General features: G+C 37.9%; 1 long non-coding RNA gene across 1 annotated transcript; it reads right to left on the reverse strand.

The window, feature by feature from the left end:
• Positions 1-200: 200 nt before the first annotated feature.
• LOC137503096 (uncharacterized) lies at positions 201-9,848 on the reverse strand. The gene is made up of 3 exons (XR_011019045.1): positions 9,766-9,848; positions 2,298-2,428; positions 201-296 (listed from the first exon to the last, which is right to left on the reverse strand). It is a non-coding gene; the product is annotated as an uncharacterized lncRNA (long non-coding RNA).
• Positions 9,849-19,060: the final 9,212 nt, after the last annotated feature.

Genomic DNA, 19,060 nt, shown 5'->3' on the forward strand with positions numbered 1-19,060 from the left:
GATACGTAAACAGTCAATCTCATAAAAAAGTATATTATCGGTAGGACTATCAACCATGTGCACTAAAAAGATGGAAGTATATTATCAGTAGGACTATCAACCATGTGCACTAAAAAGATGGATCAAACCCTGCTATCTGTTGAGCTATTATCTATCCATTTCCATTATCTGCCGATGGATTATCAAATTATATACATTACCTCAAGAGAGTCTTCCTGCGATGACTCTGGCTCGGTTAACTCTGATTTAACTTCTTCTTTCAGAGCTATCACTTCTGATACATGTTCAAAATTTTCCTGTGGAAAATAAGAAATATTAGGTATGCTCATAACACACATCTACAAATACAGTCACCTACAAATGATCATCTAAATTCATTAATTTCCAGTATTACAGTCACTTTCAAAATTTCACTAATGTTTAAGGAAGATTTCTACCAGAAGAGGATTGTTATAACCAAAGGCTGTACCGAGAATGGTGTTACTATTCTTGCTCACTCCTTATGTCAGAGAAAGGATGAGACTAAGAACAAAATATAAAATGCCAAATGTTTTCTAGCCATACCAGAAGATATAATACCAGAGATGGAATGGGGGCTATCTCACACAGAATTTGGAAGGACGCAGCCATAGGCACAAACACTAAATTGTATGAACTGTTTTCATATGATCAATCATATCAATCAAATGATAAAAGTTGTCTGAACCAATTAGAAGCGTTACATTTCTAAATGATTTTTTGTTCTCGGCATACAGTTTGTTTATAGAGAGATTAAAATTACTAGAAATAATGGAATCACATTCTCTACTATGGTTTTGAAGAGATCACAGGGGCTACATAAAACATTAATACAGTTCTTTTTGAAACAGCAAATTTCAATGCTTCCAAGTGTATAATAAAAAACATAAACATGAAAGAAGCAGGAATGAAATATTGCACTACTATAAGCATGTTATGTAGTGTTCTGTGAGGAGCTGAGGGGATGAGGACACCGTCAGTGGAGAATCAGCAGTGTTGGAGTTAATATCTGCAGTTTCAGAAGATCTTTTATGATCTACTATGGGACATTTAAATTTCACTCTTAGATTCATAAAACCTTGTCAGCATTACAGGGGGGACTGTGATTAAAAGCTTACGTTCTCATGTAAATTAAGTAACTAATAAAAGTGAATTAAAGTAACAAGTTCTAGAATATGCCAACTTAACACATTCAATACAGAAGAGAAGAGTAGCTGAACTAAGGAATGGATGAAAAGGATGCACAAAAAGGACAGGGAAATAATGACAAAGAGTAAAGAAAAAAATCTGTTTAATGTGCCTCAAGTCCTTAAAGTGTCAGAGCCCATTAAGAAGGGGCAGATAAAAGAAATCATTCTCAGAAATCATACATTCTAGAGCCCTTAACATAGAATCTGACCTGTATTTGAGGAATAAAATGAACATTTTTTTTGTTAGGGGATTTATGCTGCACCGACACAGATAGGTCTTATGGCGATGATAGGATAGGAAAGGCCTAAGAGTTGGAAGGAAGCAGCCATGGCCTTAATTAAGGTACAGCCCCAGCATTTGCCTGGTGTGAAAATGGGAAACCACGATAAAATGAACTAATCACTATTCTGTCTTTCTAGAAGAATTCAACATCTGAGCAAAATACTTATTTTGAGAGAACGTACATTCAGATTTTGAGCAATTTCATCCCTCGTATGTCATAGGCAAATCTGCTCGTTCCTTAAAACACATAATAATATCTTCCAGCACATTGTGGATGTGAGGGTAACCCAGAATAATCACACCTGTGTTGACATTTTGTTTAGGAGACTGGTGTATCCAGGCTCAAAAACACTAATGAAAGACTTGTGATTTAACTTTTTCTACACTAATTATGGTACGAGTAATAATTTTTAACATGTGGTGCTAATACTGGTGCAGTAGTTTAGGAGGATATTAGTTTTTTAAAGTACAATTGGCCAACCATCCTCTATTTTAATCAGAGGGGAAAAATAAAAAAGTGCAACCCCTAAACCAAAGTAATTTCGATACTGACAGTAAAAAGTACAGACTAATCCAAGCCCAACCTTAAGTTCCTAAAAGTTGGCAGCTTTGTGTAGTGCGTTGTGGTGTATTCCCAGACAAATAAGCAAAACAGAGTTGTACTACGCATAGATGCTCATTCAGCAATTGGTGACTGCTGGTGTTAATACTGAGGAAGCACATAGAAAATTATGCCCCTGCCAAACTTATTCAGCTATTAAGGGTTAATTTCTGACCTCTGTAAAGTTATCCGGAATGAGACTTACAAGTGATGCAGTTGTTTTTCCTTCAAGCCAGGCTGGTTCCTCTTTGATTTTTGCTTCCAGGTCCATTTTGCACTGCAAACTGAAGTAGTTAGAAGGTACTGGTATGGTTGATTACTTCCACTGACCATACACTGAAACATAAGCCAGAAAAATATATTACCTTATTGATGTCATTGATACTTACGGTGTTTGTCAACAAACTAAGCAACAATTGTCTCATTTTATAAGAACATCAATATTATGATCATACCAAAAAACCCGAAATTTTACATGACAGTTGATATTATGATCATACCTATAGGACCTCAAGTTTTCTATGACTGATACTTCAATCAAAGCTAAGGACCTGCAGTTTTATATGATTTCTAAAACAGTGATCACTTCCATAGGAAATATAATTTAACTTATCTGTCGATATCAAGATCATAGTCAAAGGACCCCTGGTATTACATGACCGAGCTTGATAGCTGCACGATAAAGATAATTTGAAAGTCACCACCTTATCAATACAAGATTTATTTACTTCAAAATTGGTAAATTAGGTCAAGACTGGTTTCGACCCCTAAGGGATCATCATCAGTTGACACATATATAAAAAATATATTTACAAAAACATTGCATGTAAAATATTAATCTTTCAGTTAATTCAATGTTGGTGGGTACATCTTAGTTTCGAAAGTATATGTTTGAGATTTATAGGCTCACTATGTCTAAATTATTGCGTATATAGGTCCTATACTTCTTTACATACAGTGTCAAAATTATTACATTCAATATAATTTATCTATTTGATGAAAACAATAGCAAATTGCTTTCTAAAATGGTAAAGTGTGTATATTTTTAGTTTAAAAGTACATGTTGTTTTTTACATGTTGTCATGTTACAATTTATATTACAAAGTATAAAATAAAATAATTCTTGCATTTGTGCACATTAATAATAGTGAGACTATTGTAGGGTCTTCAAAAATAGACCGTTGTTTGAGGTATGTCACTGTATATCTGCTTTCTGAAATGTCAATAGCCTGATTACATTCTTATATATAAGTTATGAAATTTCACTTTTTATAGTTCGGTCTAATGGAAGAAACATAGAATAACCTTGTTAATGTAGATTCATCATGACTAAAATGGTATATAGTACCTTATTAAAATAGATCCTTAATACTAAAATACAAGTATGTGGTACCTTCTGTGCTTGTTTTATATATTAAAATAGGGTTTACATTTATTCACATTAGTTCTATGGTTTGTTACCATTTGTAAATTTATGGTCTAATATGAAGGCCAGTTGGAAATATTTGAAGTTAGTCTGATGGGAATGGTTCAATCCCTTGTTTATATTGTTTATTTTTGCCGCTCGTTAGGTACAAGCATGGGATAATCTTGTTAAAATGAACTCTTCATAACTAAAATATTGGTATATGGTAGCTTATTAAAATAAATTTTTGCATTAAAAGTGCTAATTTGTAGTGCTATATGTGCACATTTTTCAAACGTAAGATAGGGTTAACATAGGTTAACAACAGTGCTATGGGTTGTTACCGTTTGTGAGATTGTAATCTGATATAACTGGTCAGTTAGAATGTATGAAATGTTTACATAAACAGGACCAGATACATACTTATACTATCCAGCTTTGCCTCTTTTTACAAGTGAATTACGTAGTGTAGTATAGTATTTGTTGCAATTTTGTAAGCTGCTGCTGTTGTTGGAGTTATCTTCAGATTCTGTATGTCGTTAAGAAAACATTTTCCTTCTTTTCGCGTGTCGTTACCAGTTAAATGGGTGACTATCGTGAAATGGAGTACGTTTGAAATGTCGCACGTTTGTTGTGCAACTCTATCAAGACGCACGACATTTCAAACGTACTCAATTTCATGATCGTCACCCATTTAACTGGTAACGACACGCGAAAAGAAGAAAAATGTTTTCTTAACGACATACAGAATCTCAAGATACCTCCAACAACAGCAGCAGCTTACAAAATTGCAACATATACTATACTACACTACGTAATTCACTTGTAAAAAGAGGCAAAGCAGTATAGTATAAATATGTATCCAGTCCTATTTATGTAAACATTTCATACATTCTAACTGACCAGTTATATCAGATTACAATCTCACAAACGGTAACAACCCATAGTACTGTTGTTAACCTATGTTAACCCTTTCTTACATTTGAAAAATGTGCACATATAGCACTAAAAATTAGCACTTTTAATGCAAAAATTTATTTTAATAAGCTACCATATACCTATATTTTAGTTAGGAAGAGTTCATTTTAACAAGATTATCCCATGCTTGTACCTAACAAGCGGCAAAAATAAACAATCTAAACAAGGGATTGAAATATTCCCATCAGACTAACTTCAAATATTTCCAACTGGCCTTCATATTAGACCATAAATTTACAAATGGTAACAAACCATAGAACTAATGTGAATAAATGTAAACCCTATTTTAATATATAAAACAAGCACAGAAGGTACCACATACTTGTATTTTAGTATTAAGGATCTATTTTAATAAGGTACTATATACCATTTTAGTCATGAAGAATCTACATTAAGAAGGTTATTCTATGTTTCTTCCATTAGACCGAACTATAAAAAGTGAAACTTCATAACTTATATATAAGAATGTAATCAGGTTATTGACATTTCAAAAAGCAGATATACAGTGGCATACCTCAAACAACAGTATATTTTTGAAGACCCTACTATAGTCTCACTATTATCAATGAGCACAAATGCAAGAATAATTTTATTTTATACTTTGTAATATAAATTGTAACATGACAACATGTAAAAAACAACATGTACTTTTAAACTAAAAATGTACACACTTTACCATTTTAGAAAGCAATTTGCTATTGTTTTCATCAAATAGATAAATTATATTGAATGTAATAATTTTGATACTGTATATAAAGAAGTATAGGACCTATATATGCAATAATTTAGACATAGTGAGCCTATAAATCTCACACACATACTTTCAAAACTAAGATGTACCCACCAACATTGAATTAACTGAAAGATTAATATTTTACATGTGATGTTTTTGTAAATATCTTTTTTGTATATGTGTCAACTGAAGATGATCCCTTAGGGGTCGAAACCGGTCTTGACCTAATTTACTAATTTTGAAGTAAATAAATCTTGAATTGATAAGGTGGTGACTTTTTAATTATTTTTATAGTGTGATACCAATCAATACAGAAATGAAGCTTATAGATAATAACTTGATAGCTGCAGTCGCTTAAGTGCAGACAGTATCAAGTATTCGGGAGATAGTGGGTTCGAACCCCACTGTCGGCAGTCCTGAAGATGGTTTTCCGTGGGTTCCCATTTTCACACCAGGCAAATGCTGGGACTGTACCTTTATTAAGGCCACGGCCGCTTCCTTCCTACTCCCAGCCCTTTTCTGTGCCATCGTCACCATAATACATATCTGTGTCGGTGCAACGTAAAGCCAATAGCGAAAAAAAAGTATTACATGACACCTTATATCGTATTAATAGCTATCTAACATACAGTTTTATATGCAACTGAAACCGCAACAAGATGACCTTTCTTGAAAATTCAGTGACTGTACGGTCTGCAGATCACTCTGATCACCGGGGTCCATATACTGGAATCTTCCTACCATTTTTATCCTTTGCAATCGGCTTCAAAACTAACTGAACAAGTTCAGTTCTTTGAGATGTGTTCTATCAAAATTTTCCTTCCCAGGATCAAATTCTCTCAAACAATTCTCCTCTCATTAAACTTATTCACTATCTCTTTATTTGAGACATGTTCTATCAAAATGATCTTCAAGAACTTCTGATAACACGGCATTTAAAAGGCTTCAAACTCTGTTTTTCTTGGCACCAGTTATTATCTGTGTTTCACTTACATATGGTGTCATACTCCATATTCAGTGTAAACATAATTTTAAAAGTTTTTAATCTGTTCAATCTAAAGAACGTGACGGAGAACAGATGGGAATTTAGGCTGGATTCAGTGATGATATTTATCGATATTGAGAAGGCATATGTCAGTGTACCATGGCAAGTGGTCTCGGATGCATTGATAAAAAAGAAGGCAGGGAGAGGTGAAGAACATAATATAAAAGCCATGAACGAATAGTGAGTAAGTAGTATGAATACTAAGATAGGACAAACAAACTGGTTCAAAGTAGAAACAGAACTTCAAAATGGATGTGTTTTATCCCCTCCAATCTTAATTACAATCATTTATGAAATCCATAAGAGTATACAACAAATAAATGGGAACCAAGGAGGCAAAGGCCTCACTCTTTACAGATAAGACAGTAATATGTGGAGAAGATGAAATGGAAGGACAAGAACAAGATAATGTAAGGAATCAGGAGATGGAGGAATATGGAACGAAAATCAGTGTGGAAAAGAGTACGATAGTAGTGGTGACGAGAGGTAATAGAGAAGGAATTGGGAATATTGAAGTAGATGGAAGACCATTAGAAGTTGTGGAAAGCTTCAATTATTCAGGGAGAATAATTGAAGAAGATGGGAAAATATTTTTTTTTTTTTTTGCTAGGGGCTTTACGTCACACCGACACAGATAGGTCTTATGGCGACGATGGGATAGGAAATGCCTAGGAGTTGGAGGGAAGCGGCCGTGGCCTTAATTAAGGTACAGCCCCAGCATTTGCCTGGTGTGAAAATGGGAAACCACGGAAAACCATCTTCAGGGCTGCCGATAGTGGGATTCGAACCTACTATCTCCCGGATGCAAGCTCACAGCCGCGCGCCTCTACGCGCACGGCCAACCCGCCCGGTGATGGGAAAATAAATTAAGAAACTGGATAGAGACTTGAACAAGCCAATGAGTTTTACCAATGTGTGAGATGTATAGTCTGTAACTGGGACATCCAACGGAATGCAAGAAAATTTTGCACCCAATGTATTACACACCATGGACAACAAAAATACATGATGAACGCAGAATGCAAGAGGCCAAGATGAAATTCTTTACAGAAATAATAGGGAGGGCATAAAGGGATAAAGTCAGAAACATAGAAATGAGGGAGTGAATTGGATTCCCTGAACTGAAAGGCAAGATAGACACACATAAGCTGAAATGGTATGGACACATGATGAGAATGGAAGAGGATAGAGTTCCACAGTAACTATTTACAGAGAAAGTCATAGGAGAATGACATCGGAGAATGCCCAGAAAGGGGTGAATGGATACGGTAAGGAGAGTACAGAGAAGAGTGGAGTAAAATTAGAAAAAATATTCGAGGAAGGAAAGGAGTGGTGGAGAGAGAAAAACTGAGGAGGTTCTTGATTCACATTTCTCCCCAGAAGACTGGAAATGGAAAATGAAGAAAATTCTGTTGAAATGAAGACAAAAGTTTATACAATACTGGTATCAGCTCATTTCATCGAACAATGCCAGCAAACTTTACTTAAGTGCCTTTTCTTTATTTTTCTATGCATGTCATGTCTAATGACACAACCAAGTGGTGTTTAACAGAGAGCCCCTTGTAGGGAGTTCCATGTCAAACGAGTGGTTTAAATGTTAAGCAGTTTTTATTGTTTCGCAGGTGGTACGAAAATTGTCTATGTTGAATACACACAATATTAAACAGAAGGAAGGATCCACCTTTCAATACTCCGTTTTAACTTGAACCAAATAGAGGTTACAACTTGTTCGTTTGAGACCGGTTTCAACACATTTGAAGTGTCATCATCAGCCAATTGGCAAAGCAGTGCAAAAATTTAGTCATAAATGTCTAAAAACAATTAACAAAGTGATCACAACTTAACAACGGAGTATTGAAAAGTGGATCCTTCCTTCTGTTTAATATTGTGTGTTTCTCTATTCAATACGGGAAAAACATGAAATTTTTAACTTTATATGTTGAATACCTCGAGTAGTGCCCCAGAGAATTCATTTCACCCAATTGCAGTGTTCATTAGTCACTTTGTGATATTTTACTGTAAATGTAAACATACTGCACAAACAATGAATACTACAATTTCTCGTACAGGTAATACCAGCTTCGTTCCTGTGGCTAATTTTGTCGATTCTTACACATTGCCAGGGAACAGATTTCTATCTATGCTCAATTGTATTTTGTATATTTTACTATAGGGGACAATACTGAACTGTGCCGTGTTTACTTGTTCTGAATACCGTTTACAGTTTCCACAGCCAGAATTTATTCCTGAAGATTGTTCTTCCATTCCTGCCAGCAGTTTATTGTTGCACTAACAATCCCAAGTAAAGGGTTAAGATTAGGTATGCAGTGGCATTAATTAAGGTTAATTAATGATAAAATGGGGAAAGCACGGAAACGTTTTTGAGAGCTGCAGATACTAGTATTCGACCCCATGCAATCTCACCACCACTCACTCCTGAAAATCATTTACACAGCAATAAATCAGAGAGACAGCCTACTGTAACCTAAATCATCACAAAAAATTACCAGAAATAGCTGCTGCGGGGTATTGATGTGATACAGAAGAATCTCCATAACAACACGGATAAAACAAGATACAGATATCCTAAATGGAAACCTCTCAAGAATTTGAACCCTACTTCCATATGTCGCATCATACAGAGTAATGAACAACTCAACATTCACAGCCTCACTATAAAATTGCACACAGAGGTAAATAACACAGCAAAACAATATCGGTAATTAAAATTACACACTAAATATTGCAATTTTTTGTCTAACTACCATCCGCATTTCTTCATCTGCGTTGCTCTTCAGAAAAAAAATCCTCATTCCCCCAAATTTAGATACATGATAGATTGCTACTACACACAACTTGCAGGCACTTGCAACGCAAAGGCTGGGAGTTTTCTAACGCAAGCTAGTTATATGCGTATTCATTTTTAAAGCTTAATTAAAATCCTAGAAAATTAATAACTTTAAATATTAAAAATATGTAGAACGCTGAAACTGAGAAGGATTAATATTAACTTCTAATATTCTCACTTAAGATCTATGCATTTAGCAAATGTACATTATTGAACTTGAACATTACCGACAATATGTTAGAGGTTGTGGACGCAGTGTAAAAAGACATAAATCACAATTCCTCAATGAAGGAAATCCGTAGCTTCCTTAGCGGAATAAGCTGTAGAATTGGCCTTATACAACAACATGCCAGCCACTTAGAAACAAAACCCGATATTTGAATGTTGTTTAATCACTTAAGACAAACTCTTGAAGAACAAATTTGATTTGTAACAGTCAGTAGAACAGGCTGAATTCAGGAAAGGATGTATTACTTGTGACAACTACAGAGTGTGAGACACTTCTTCCGCTACTTGAAATGTGAATGGGCTTGTTATATCACACAGTTCCAATACTTGTAATAAATCACACTGTAACACTCATATATAATAAAATACACAACTGTGGGGAGAGTTGTAGTTGAACACATTCGTAATGTCTACAATCGTAGTATGAGACACTTACTGAAAAGGGCACTGGCGGCACTGAGTGCAATATCCCGCTCACGGGTGGCCCAGATTGGTTGTGCAGTAGATGTTAGTTTTCCCTCGTCCTGCTCGTGACGTCATCACAGAAGCACCGTGACTGTGTAGCATACAACCGCATGTGTATCTCATTTCATTGTTTGTGTATGTCTGTCTTATAAAGAAAGGATTTCCACGTAATAACTATACGTAATTTCTTTCCGTATATTGCTGTTGGTTAATACAGTGGCCTACTGTATTTTGCGTAGTGTGTGTGTGTGTGTGTCTTACTTCGTTTCTGTGAGATCTCGTTAAGTTGCTGTGTTTCGTGCAGTGAGGTACACATATTTTCTTTTCGTTAGTTGCGTGAACAGTGTAATAGTAGCTGGAGTGAAATTTATGTGTTCATTGTACAGTATCATTGCGATAGAAAACTGTGCCGTTAATGATTCACCGACCGAGCTCGATAGGTGCAGTCGCTTAACCCTCTATTGCATACTGTTGCCATTAGGCAACAAATAACTTTTCACCTGTGTAAATGGATAAATATTATAGACAGAGTTAGTTTTACGGCCCACCTTCAACTGTACAGTCAATTAAACACATATCCCAGTCATGCCTTTTTTTTTTTTACATAACATAAGACAAAAGAGCCCTACAGCCAAAGGTACTCCTTCAACGAGCTAGAATAACATAGAGAGGCGGAAGCGCTGCCTGGGTGAACCTAATAGAACGAACATCCGCCATGTTTCCTGTTGTCACACAAGCAAGGGGGCATGGCCTTTAAATGACAAAAAGTGTAGAAAATGCGCATTTTAGAATCGCTGGGGGAGAATTAAAGTCCGTTGCCGAAAGCTTGAAGCATGAAAGCGAATACCGCCACTTCATATTGCGGCACGAGGCCAACATCACGATCAGTTGATTGTAGGGTAGTTCGAAATCATCGCACAGTCTTCTTTTTTCTTTTTCTACCGCTTATCCCACACCTGTGGGGTCGCGGGTGCGAACTGTGTCGCACATGTGGATTTGGCCCTGTTTTACGGCCGGATGCCCTTCCTGACGCCACTCCTTATCAACTTGCTTCAAGCAGGGAGCGCTGATGTCAGGTATACAGCCCCTCTATGTTATTCTAGCTCGTTGTACTCCTTCCACACCGTCAACATCCACGCGAACCAACCACCGTTTATTTTACGTACCTCTGGCTCAACCTCAAAGACATTACCGACCTACGGTCGTGCAAGTATACTTGCACCTTGCAATACGTACCCATGGCCAGTAGGCAGTAATGTTCGGTCTTTGAATGTTAAAAGCTTACCGTAAAATCGTGAAAAATCGTATATATATACCAATATGGCAATCCACATCACATACGAGTGTTAAGCTATTAGGCCCAGTTAAGAATTGCTGGTATATCTAAACCACTGAGCGTATGTTGAACATTAAAGCTTGAAATTTTCTTCACCAAACGGAAACGAAAAATAATTCATGCAGTAGAGGGTTAAGTGCGGCCAGTATCCAGTGATATGGAGATAGTGGGTTCGAACCCCACTGTCGGCAGCCCTGAAGACGGTTTGTCGTGGTTTCCCATTTTCACACCAGGCAAATGCTGGGACTGTACCTTAATTAAGGCCACGGACGCTTCCTTCCCATTCCTAGGCCTTTCCTGTCTCATCGTCGCCATAAGACCTATCTGTGTCGGTGCGACGTAAAGCAAATAGCAAAAAAAAAAAACAAAAAAAAAACGAAGATTCACCGCTATCTACAGCGACACCTGATTGTTCAGCAAAGGGATTTCGGTACCTCGCCGGCTACATCGCCAACCGTGAAAGAAAATATGACAGGTCAATGTGAAGTCCCACTGGGGAAATGCTTTCCATTTCTTCTGGTACAGCCCCTGTGGGATGGATACAAATGTTATCTCGGGGAGGTCTACTCGTTCCATCGTTAGAATGGTAAACCAAATAAAGGAATTTGAGTTAATTTTCAGGGCACTCACGGACGTCCTGAACTATGACACATACCTAATATTATACGCAAAGTGTGTCAAATAATTAGCAGTAAATTCCCCGCTGTACCACCAGAAATATCTATTAAAAATGTATGTTAGAACGAGAATATTTATACGCATACGACAAATGAACATTCGGACAAGAACTGAAAAATCCATAGCAGCTCACCGGCGAAAGGCACGACAGTGGATTTCATCTTCAAAAGCAACCACTTCATGACATCTAATCTCACAGGTAGGACTGTGTTCTAATGAAGTGCTATCTATGCGGAGCCTCCGTGGCTCAGACGGCAGCGCGTCGGCTTCTCACCAATGGATACCGTGGTTCAAATCCCTGTCACTCCATGTGAGATCTGTGCTGGTCAAAGTGGAGGCGGGACAGGTTTTTCTCCGGGTACTCCGGTTTTCCCTGTCATCCTTCATTTCAGCAACACTTTCCATTATCATTTCATAGCATTGATCAGTCATTAATAAATCACTTTGGGAGTGGCGACCCCATTGTAATAATAGCCTATATGTGGTTCATTCATTACATCCCTGACCCGGTCAAAGACTGGAAGACAGGCTGTAGGTTTTCCAGGACTATCTATGCATGGTTTCGAATATAAACTTACCGGTACTTCTGCTGCTGTTACAGTATGTGTTAAGCTTTAAACTCCATACCTGCCGCGTTTGAACAATAATGCTAATATCTTCCTTTGTTGTCATCAAGAATGAGCGGGCAGCCAGGTATTCCTCGCCCCACATCTATGTATAACGACCGTAGCCTAATCCAGTTCATCGCTCTCTTCTATCTACGTCAGTTCACATTTGTCTTTGGTGGTGTCACGTTGTGTGAGCAGATTGCTAACGTGCGTGCTATCGCGTACAAACATTAGTGAGCATATTGCTAACGGGCGAGTTCTCGCATATATTTAATATGATACAGTTGAAGTATTACTGTTTTATTGTTTGTACTATTACCTGGAAATGGATCCGTACGATGTACAACAAGCTGCAGTGAGAGATTTAGTTTACAGTGTTCCAGAATGTCATTCAAGTGAATTAAGTGAAGATACTTCTGATTATAGTGACTTGATGAAACAGATATTTTAGAGCATGTTAATAGTGACTCAGAGGAGAGTGTTTCAGAAGAAATAATGCAACCGTGTGAGGTTGGTAATGAACAACACACCCCACCGGCCAACGAAGAGGCACTGAACCTTTCAGTAGGCGCTCAGCAAGAACCTGAACGTCGTGAGCCTGTTCATAAAGTGAGACAGCAACAACCACATGAGAGGTCCCTGCAACCAGGTCAATATGCTATCTGTGGTATCTGCCCTAGAAGAAACAAATAGCAGAACAAAACTTATTTCTTGCGTATGTGACATTTACATCTGCCGAGAACATACAGTGCCAACTTGTTCGAGATGCTCAATCCAACAGGAGGATCCAGCTGAAAATGACTAGACTGGCTGCTGTTGGACAGAAGTAATATGCGTACGATGTTTGTTAAATCAATCTAATTTGTTTATATTTCATATTTTACTAATTAAACTGGACTTTTGTTAATGCAACTTATGTGAAAATGCCTAAAATATAGTATGCGGCAATTTGCTAACGCGGCGTGCTTTGATGTCAGGTCACAGCCTTGGAATTGCGGCAGTTTGCTAACATAGCGTGTTCTCGTCCTGTGCAATATGTTAAATTACTAATAATGATTTACAGTCCTAAATATGATGTTTTGATAAGTAAATTCTGTTTCTTACAATGTTGTTAACGTCTTAGGATTGTTTTCTTAATTTTAAAATCAGAGCAACAACATATAACATGCGTGAGCAAATTGCCGTGGGGCGTGCTCTCGTGCAAATATAAAGGGGCGTGTGATGACGTGTTAACATACGGTAGTTCATCACGGAATTTCTGCTGTAAAGATTTAATATGACAAAGATTTCATATCTCTAAATATTTATGTTTACAGACTTGAAAGCGCGTAACCTTCCTCAAACTAAATAGAGGAACTTTGAAATGTTAATAAATTTCAAGCGTTGGTTAGAGTGCCGTCACGTTTACGCCTTATTCGTAATGGAAATCATGAAAAGTTACTATGCTGTACTCGTTTTCTATCTTATAACTGCAGTAATCTTTATGTCTGGTCTGCAATTAGTTCTGAGAAACTGTAATATTAGCTGATATTATGAGATTCTTACTGATTTGCGCGCTCCGGGCTCGGCTGCTTTGCTCCTACTGTGACGTCATTTCCTTAACCAATAGCAGCTCGGTTCGCGTTGGGCCCAACCTTTAGCAGTGTTTAAGAACCTTCTGTCCCGCTATGTCTGGCTCAAAGAGGATATATAAGTGAGAAGGAACCTCTCCGGGTGAAAGAAAGAGAATACGAAAGCAGGTCCGTAAGTCTAAACGAATGTGGACAGCCATGGAAGGAGGAATCAACTGCCTGAACTTTACGATCCAATTCTTCGTACACTAACGGAAATAAAATCGTACGGCTTTTAATACATATATACATGCATTATCATTATAGTCCGTTATGCCATTCAGCGTTCAGTCTGCAAGCCTCTGTGAATTTACAAAAACGGCACGTCGCGACAATCCTCTACTTGCAATCAGTGCCGTGGCCTCATTTAGTTCTATACCTCTTATCATTAAATCGTTAGAAACTGAATCAAACCACTGTCAACTTGGTCTCCCTCTACTCCTCTTACCCACCATAATAGAGACTACTATTTTTCTAGGTAATCTATCCTCCTCCATTCGTCGCACATGTCCCAACCACCGAAGATGGTTTACGCGTGCAGCTTCATCCATCGAGTTCATTCCTAACTTAGACTTTATCTGCTAGTTCCGAGTAGGCCTACTCTCCTGCTATTGTTCCCACCTGTTTTAAAAGCAACAATTTTCGCTACTTTCATGTCTGTTACTTCAAACTTATGAATAATATATCCTGAGTCCGGCTCCATGGCTAATTGGTTAGCGTGCTGGCCTTTGGTCACAGGGGTCCCGGGTTCGATTCCCGGCAAGGCTGGAAATTTTAACCATCATTGGTTAATTTCACTGGCACTGGGGCTGGGTGTATGTGTCGTCTTCATTATCATTTCATCCTCATCACGACGCGCAGGTCACCTACGGGTGTTAAATCGAAAGACCTGCATTTGGCGAGCCGAACATGTCCTCGGACACTCCCGGCACTAAAAGCCATACGCCATTTCATTTCATTTCATATATCCTGAGCCCACCCAGCTTTCGTTCTAGTAAAGCAAAGATGGTCTGGAAACACACCGATGTAAATACAGTTTCGTCCGGGAGATGACTTCCTTCTTACAGAACAATGTTGATCGCATCTGCCAACTCACTACATTGGTTTTACTAGACCACGATTTAATCTCACTTACTATATTACTATCCTGGGGGAACAACCAACAAAAGTACTTAAAATTATCTACCTGTTCCATGTTTGTATCACCAATCTGACATTCACTTCTGTTGACTTTCTTACCTACTGACATCAATTTAGCCTTGGAGAGGCTAATTGTTATTCCATACTCACTGCACCTATTTTCAAGTTCCTGGACATTAGACTGCAGGCTTTCGGCACAATCTGCCATTAAGACGAAGTCGTCAGCAGACGCCAGACTGCATACTAAATTTCCACCCGCCTGAATCATTCCTTGCCAATTTATACCTTTCAGCAGATGATCCTCGTAAATTACGAAGAGCAAATGAGAAAGATTACAGCCTTGTCTAACCCCTGTAAGTATCCTGAACCAAGAACCCGTTCTACCATCAATTCTTACTGGAGCCCAATTGTCATCACGAATGCCTTTGATTGATTTTAATAATCTACCCTTAATGTCATTCCCCCCGCAGTATTGTGAACATCATTTCCCTCGGTACCCTGTCATATGCTTTCTCTAGATATACTAAACCAATACACAGCTGTCTATTCATTTCCTAACATTTTACATTCACCTGGTGCGTACTGAAAATTGGATCTTGACAGACCCTCCGTCCTCTGTAACCATACTGGATTTCATGCAACTTCCTCTCTGATCGCACCCTCTCTTCCAAGATGCCGGTGAATACTTAGCTTGGTATAGTAATCATACAGGGAACGGATTTATATGTACTAATATTTTTTGAAATATGTACATATATATTTAGTTATTTTTATTCAAATATGGAATTATATATGGACTTAAAATTGCACATATAACATTCATTTCTATTTTTATCAAAGTTCAAAGAAGCTAAACAAAGTAGATCTACATGCAACATAATGTTGCACTTCACATTTTAATATATTTTATTCTCTGTTACCAAAAGAATGGATTACAAAATGTTCTTTTAAGTGCTGCAAAGTGAATCTCCATCTATTATCTGTAAGGACAGTTTTATATTGACTGAAACTGCGTTCAACATCGGAAGACGTATTGGGGGCATAATTCAACTTCACAATATTTGCGGGCGTTCAATCCAGTGTTAATTTTACAGTTAAATCTCCACACAGCATTGCAGCAACCTTTGTCCGGGGTTATTTGAATGCACAGTTTGCTTCATTTGCAGGATTTAGTTGTGCCACAGTTTTATTCACAATTTCACAACTTTCAGAAGGTGGGAGATTCCAGTTTTGGAGCCTTTTCAGTGTTTTTTAATGCATAAAAAGTTATGCTGAATGTAACATAAGTCATTTTTCACATATATGTCGCAAACAACTGTTTTCGCGGCTTCAATTGAGGCTGCATCTTCAGAGTCCATGGTATGCAGAACGTTCTTAATACAGCCTATATATATTCAACATAATATTCAATCGCTTGCAGCCACGTAGCCCGCCTAGTTAGAATCGGCTTAGGCGGCACTGGAATCTCTGGGTACATTTCTTTCAAAAGATAAACTCTTCTGTGGGCTTTGAGAAAAACTGTTTTCACTGAGGAAATCAATAAATTTACCTTGGGGTAACTGCCTTTTACCACTTCAGCCACACGATGAAAGGCATGTGCTACACATGTTAAATGAGTCATCCTTGGATATACAGCACATAATGCTTCTCCGGCGTTCATCATATAAGGTGCAGAATCGCTAATAAAAAGTAACACTTTATTATACTTAACGCCCTGTGGCCAGAGGTTACTCATAGCCTCACTGAACACTTTTGCTATAGTTTTGTTATCCCACTTTTCTAGAACATCACAGTGTAAGAGAATCCGTTTACAATAATCTTCGCTTAACAAGCCAATGATTACGTTGCCAATTAGCCTGCCTTCTTTGTCTGTTGTTTCATCAATGGAAACCGAAATTGGACCGTCTTTAATCTCTTGCCTTATCTTCCGAACAGTTTCATCGTATATGGCTGAACAGTACGTTTTTCTGAACGTTGACTCATCCGGGATGGATCGTTTGGTATATTTCTTGAGGAATTCCCTGAAGCGCTGATTATAAGAGAGGTATGTCAGCAGAGATGAGAGCACGGCAGAGATCGGTGTTGAACTCGACCGTTACACTGGAAGTTGCTGGTTGTGTCAGAAACAACTGTCTCTGCTTGGAATATCCTTGTTTGTTAGCCTGGTGTTTACTGGTTGAAACGTGCTGTTGCACTAGGAACATTTGAGTAGATGTCACTGCACAATGACACAAATTACAAAATAATATCTTACTGTCAGTTGATAAACCATCTTCTTTAAATTCTGATACGTAACTTTTCTCTTTTAAACTGGTTGACTGAGCTACTTTAGGCATATTGTAACAACGTTAATGTCTTCAATGAATATCAATATACAACTGCACACACTGAACGTACTAGAACACTATGAGCCGTCTCACTGCTAATTCAAACTGTGAAGACTGGTAGTGAACTAGATGGAGTTATGAAGCAATCAAAGGGAATGCCCGAATTACGAACTAATCCGGAAACAACTAGCACATCGTCGATGAATGAGATTTCCCTAGTTACGATTTTTTTGCTAGGTGCTTTACGTCGCACCGACACAGATAGGTCTTATGGCGACGATGGGATAGGAAAGGCCTAGGAGTTGGAAGGAAGCGGCCGTGGCCTTAATTAAGGTACAGCCCCAGCATTTGCCTGGTGTGAAAATGGGAAACCACAGAAAACCATTTTCAGGGCTGCCGATAGTGGTATTCGAACCTACTATCTCCCGGGTGCAAGTTCACAGCCGCGCGCCTCTACGCGCACGGCCAACTCGCCCGGTCCTAGTTACGAAATGATGGCACAGACACAGTCGATCTTATGTATAATGCAGCTTATCAGTGCTGTATGTGTGATCCACACCTCTCTCTTTCTTCGCACCGCGTATCAGCTTATTTTATCAGCCCAGACCTGGGCAGGCGTGATAATGACCTGCACACCACTTAAAATATTAATTTTTCGAATATTGATTTTTAATTTATTTCTTCATTATTGAGATGACTGCTAATTTAATATGATTTAATACCTTTTAACCGAAATATGGACTATATTGATTTTAATGAAGAAGAATATAGAACATATGTACTAAACTCAAAAATATGGAAAAATATGGAAAATAAATACTCCATTTTTCAACTCCACGCGTCATGATTCGTAAAGATAATGAAAAATATAATTAATCTTATCTGCTTAAAGAGATATGCAATTACATATAAATCCGTTCCCTGCGTAATCAATGAGATACCTCGATAGTTGTTGGAATCCTTCCTGTTCCATTGCTTATAGATAGGTGCAATTACTGCTTTTGTCCAATCTTAAGGTACCTTACCAACACTCCATTCTAATCCTACTACTCTACAAAGCCATTTCATTCCTGCCTTCCCAGTATACTTCACCATTTTGGGTCTAATTTCATTTATTCCTGCTGCTTTATGACAACGGAGTTTATTTACCATCCTTTCCACTTCATCAAGCGTAATTTCACCAACATAACTTTCTTCCTGCCCATTAGCTAGGTTGTTCGCGACACCACCAGGAAGATTTCCTTTTACATTGAGAAGATGTTCAAAATATTCCCTCCACCTCTCCAGTGATTCCCTGGGATCTATTATGAGTTCACCTGAATTACCCAAAACACTGCTCATTTCCTTTTTCCTTTACTTCCTAAGATTCTTTATTACTGTCCAGAAAGGTTTCGCTGCTGCTTGACATAGTCTTTCCAGGTTATTACCAAAATATTCCCACGACTTCTTTTCGGATTCAACAACTACTTGTTTCGCTCTGTTTCATTCATTTACGTACAATTCCTTGTCTGCGTCAGCCCTTGTATGGAGCCATTTCTGATAAGCCTTCTTTTTACGTTTACAAGCT

Source organism: Anabrus simplex, chromosome X, assembly GCF_040414725.1.
Source record: "Anabrus simplex isolate iqAnaSimp1 chromosome X, ASM4041472v1, whole genome shotgun sequence".
NCBI classification, from domain to species: Eukaryota; Metazoa; Arthropoda; class Insecta; order Orthoptera; family Tettigoniidae; genus Anabrus; species Anabrus simplex.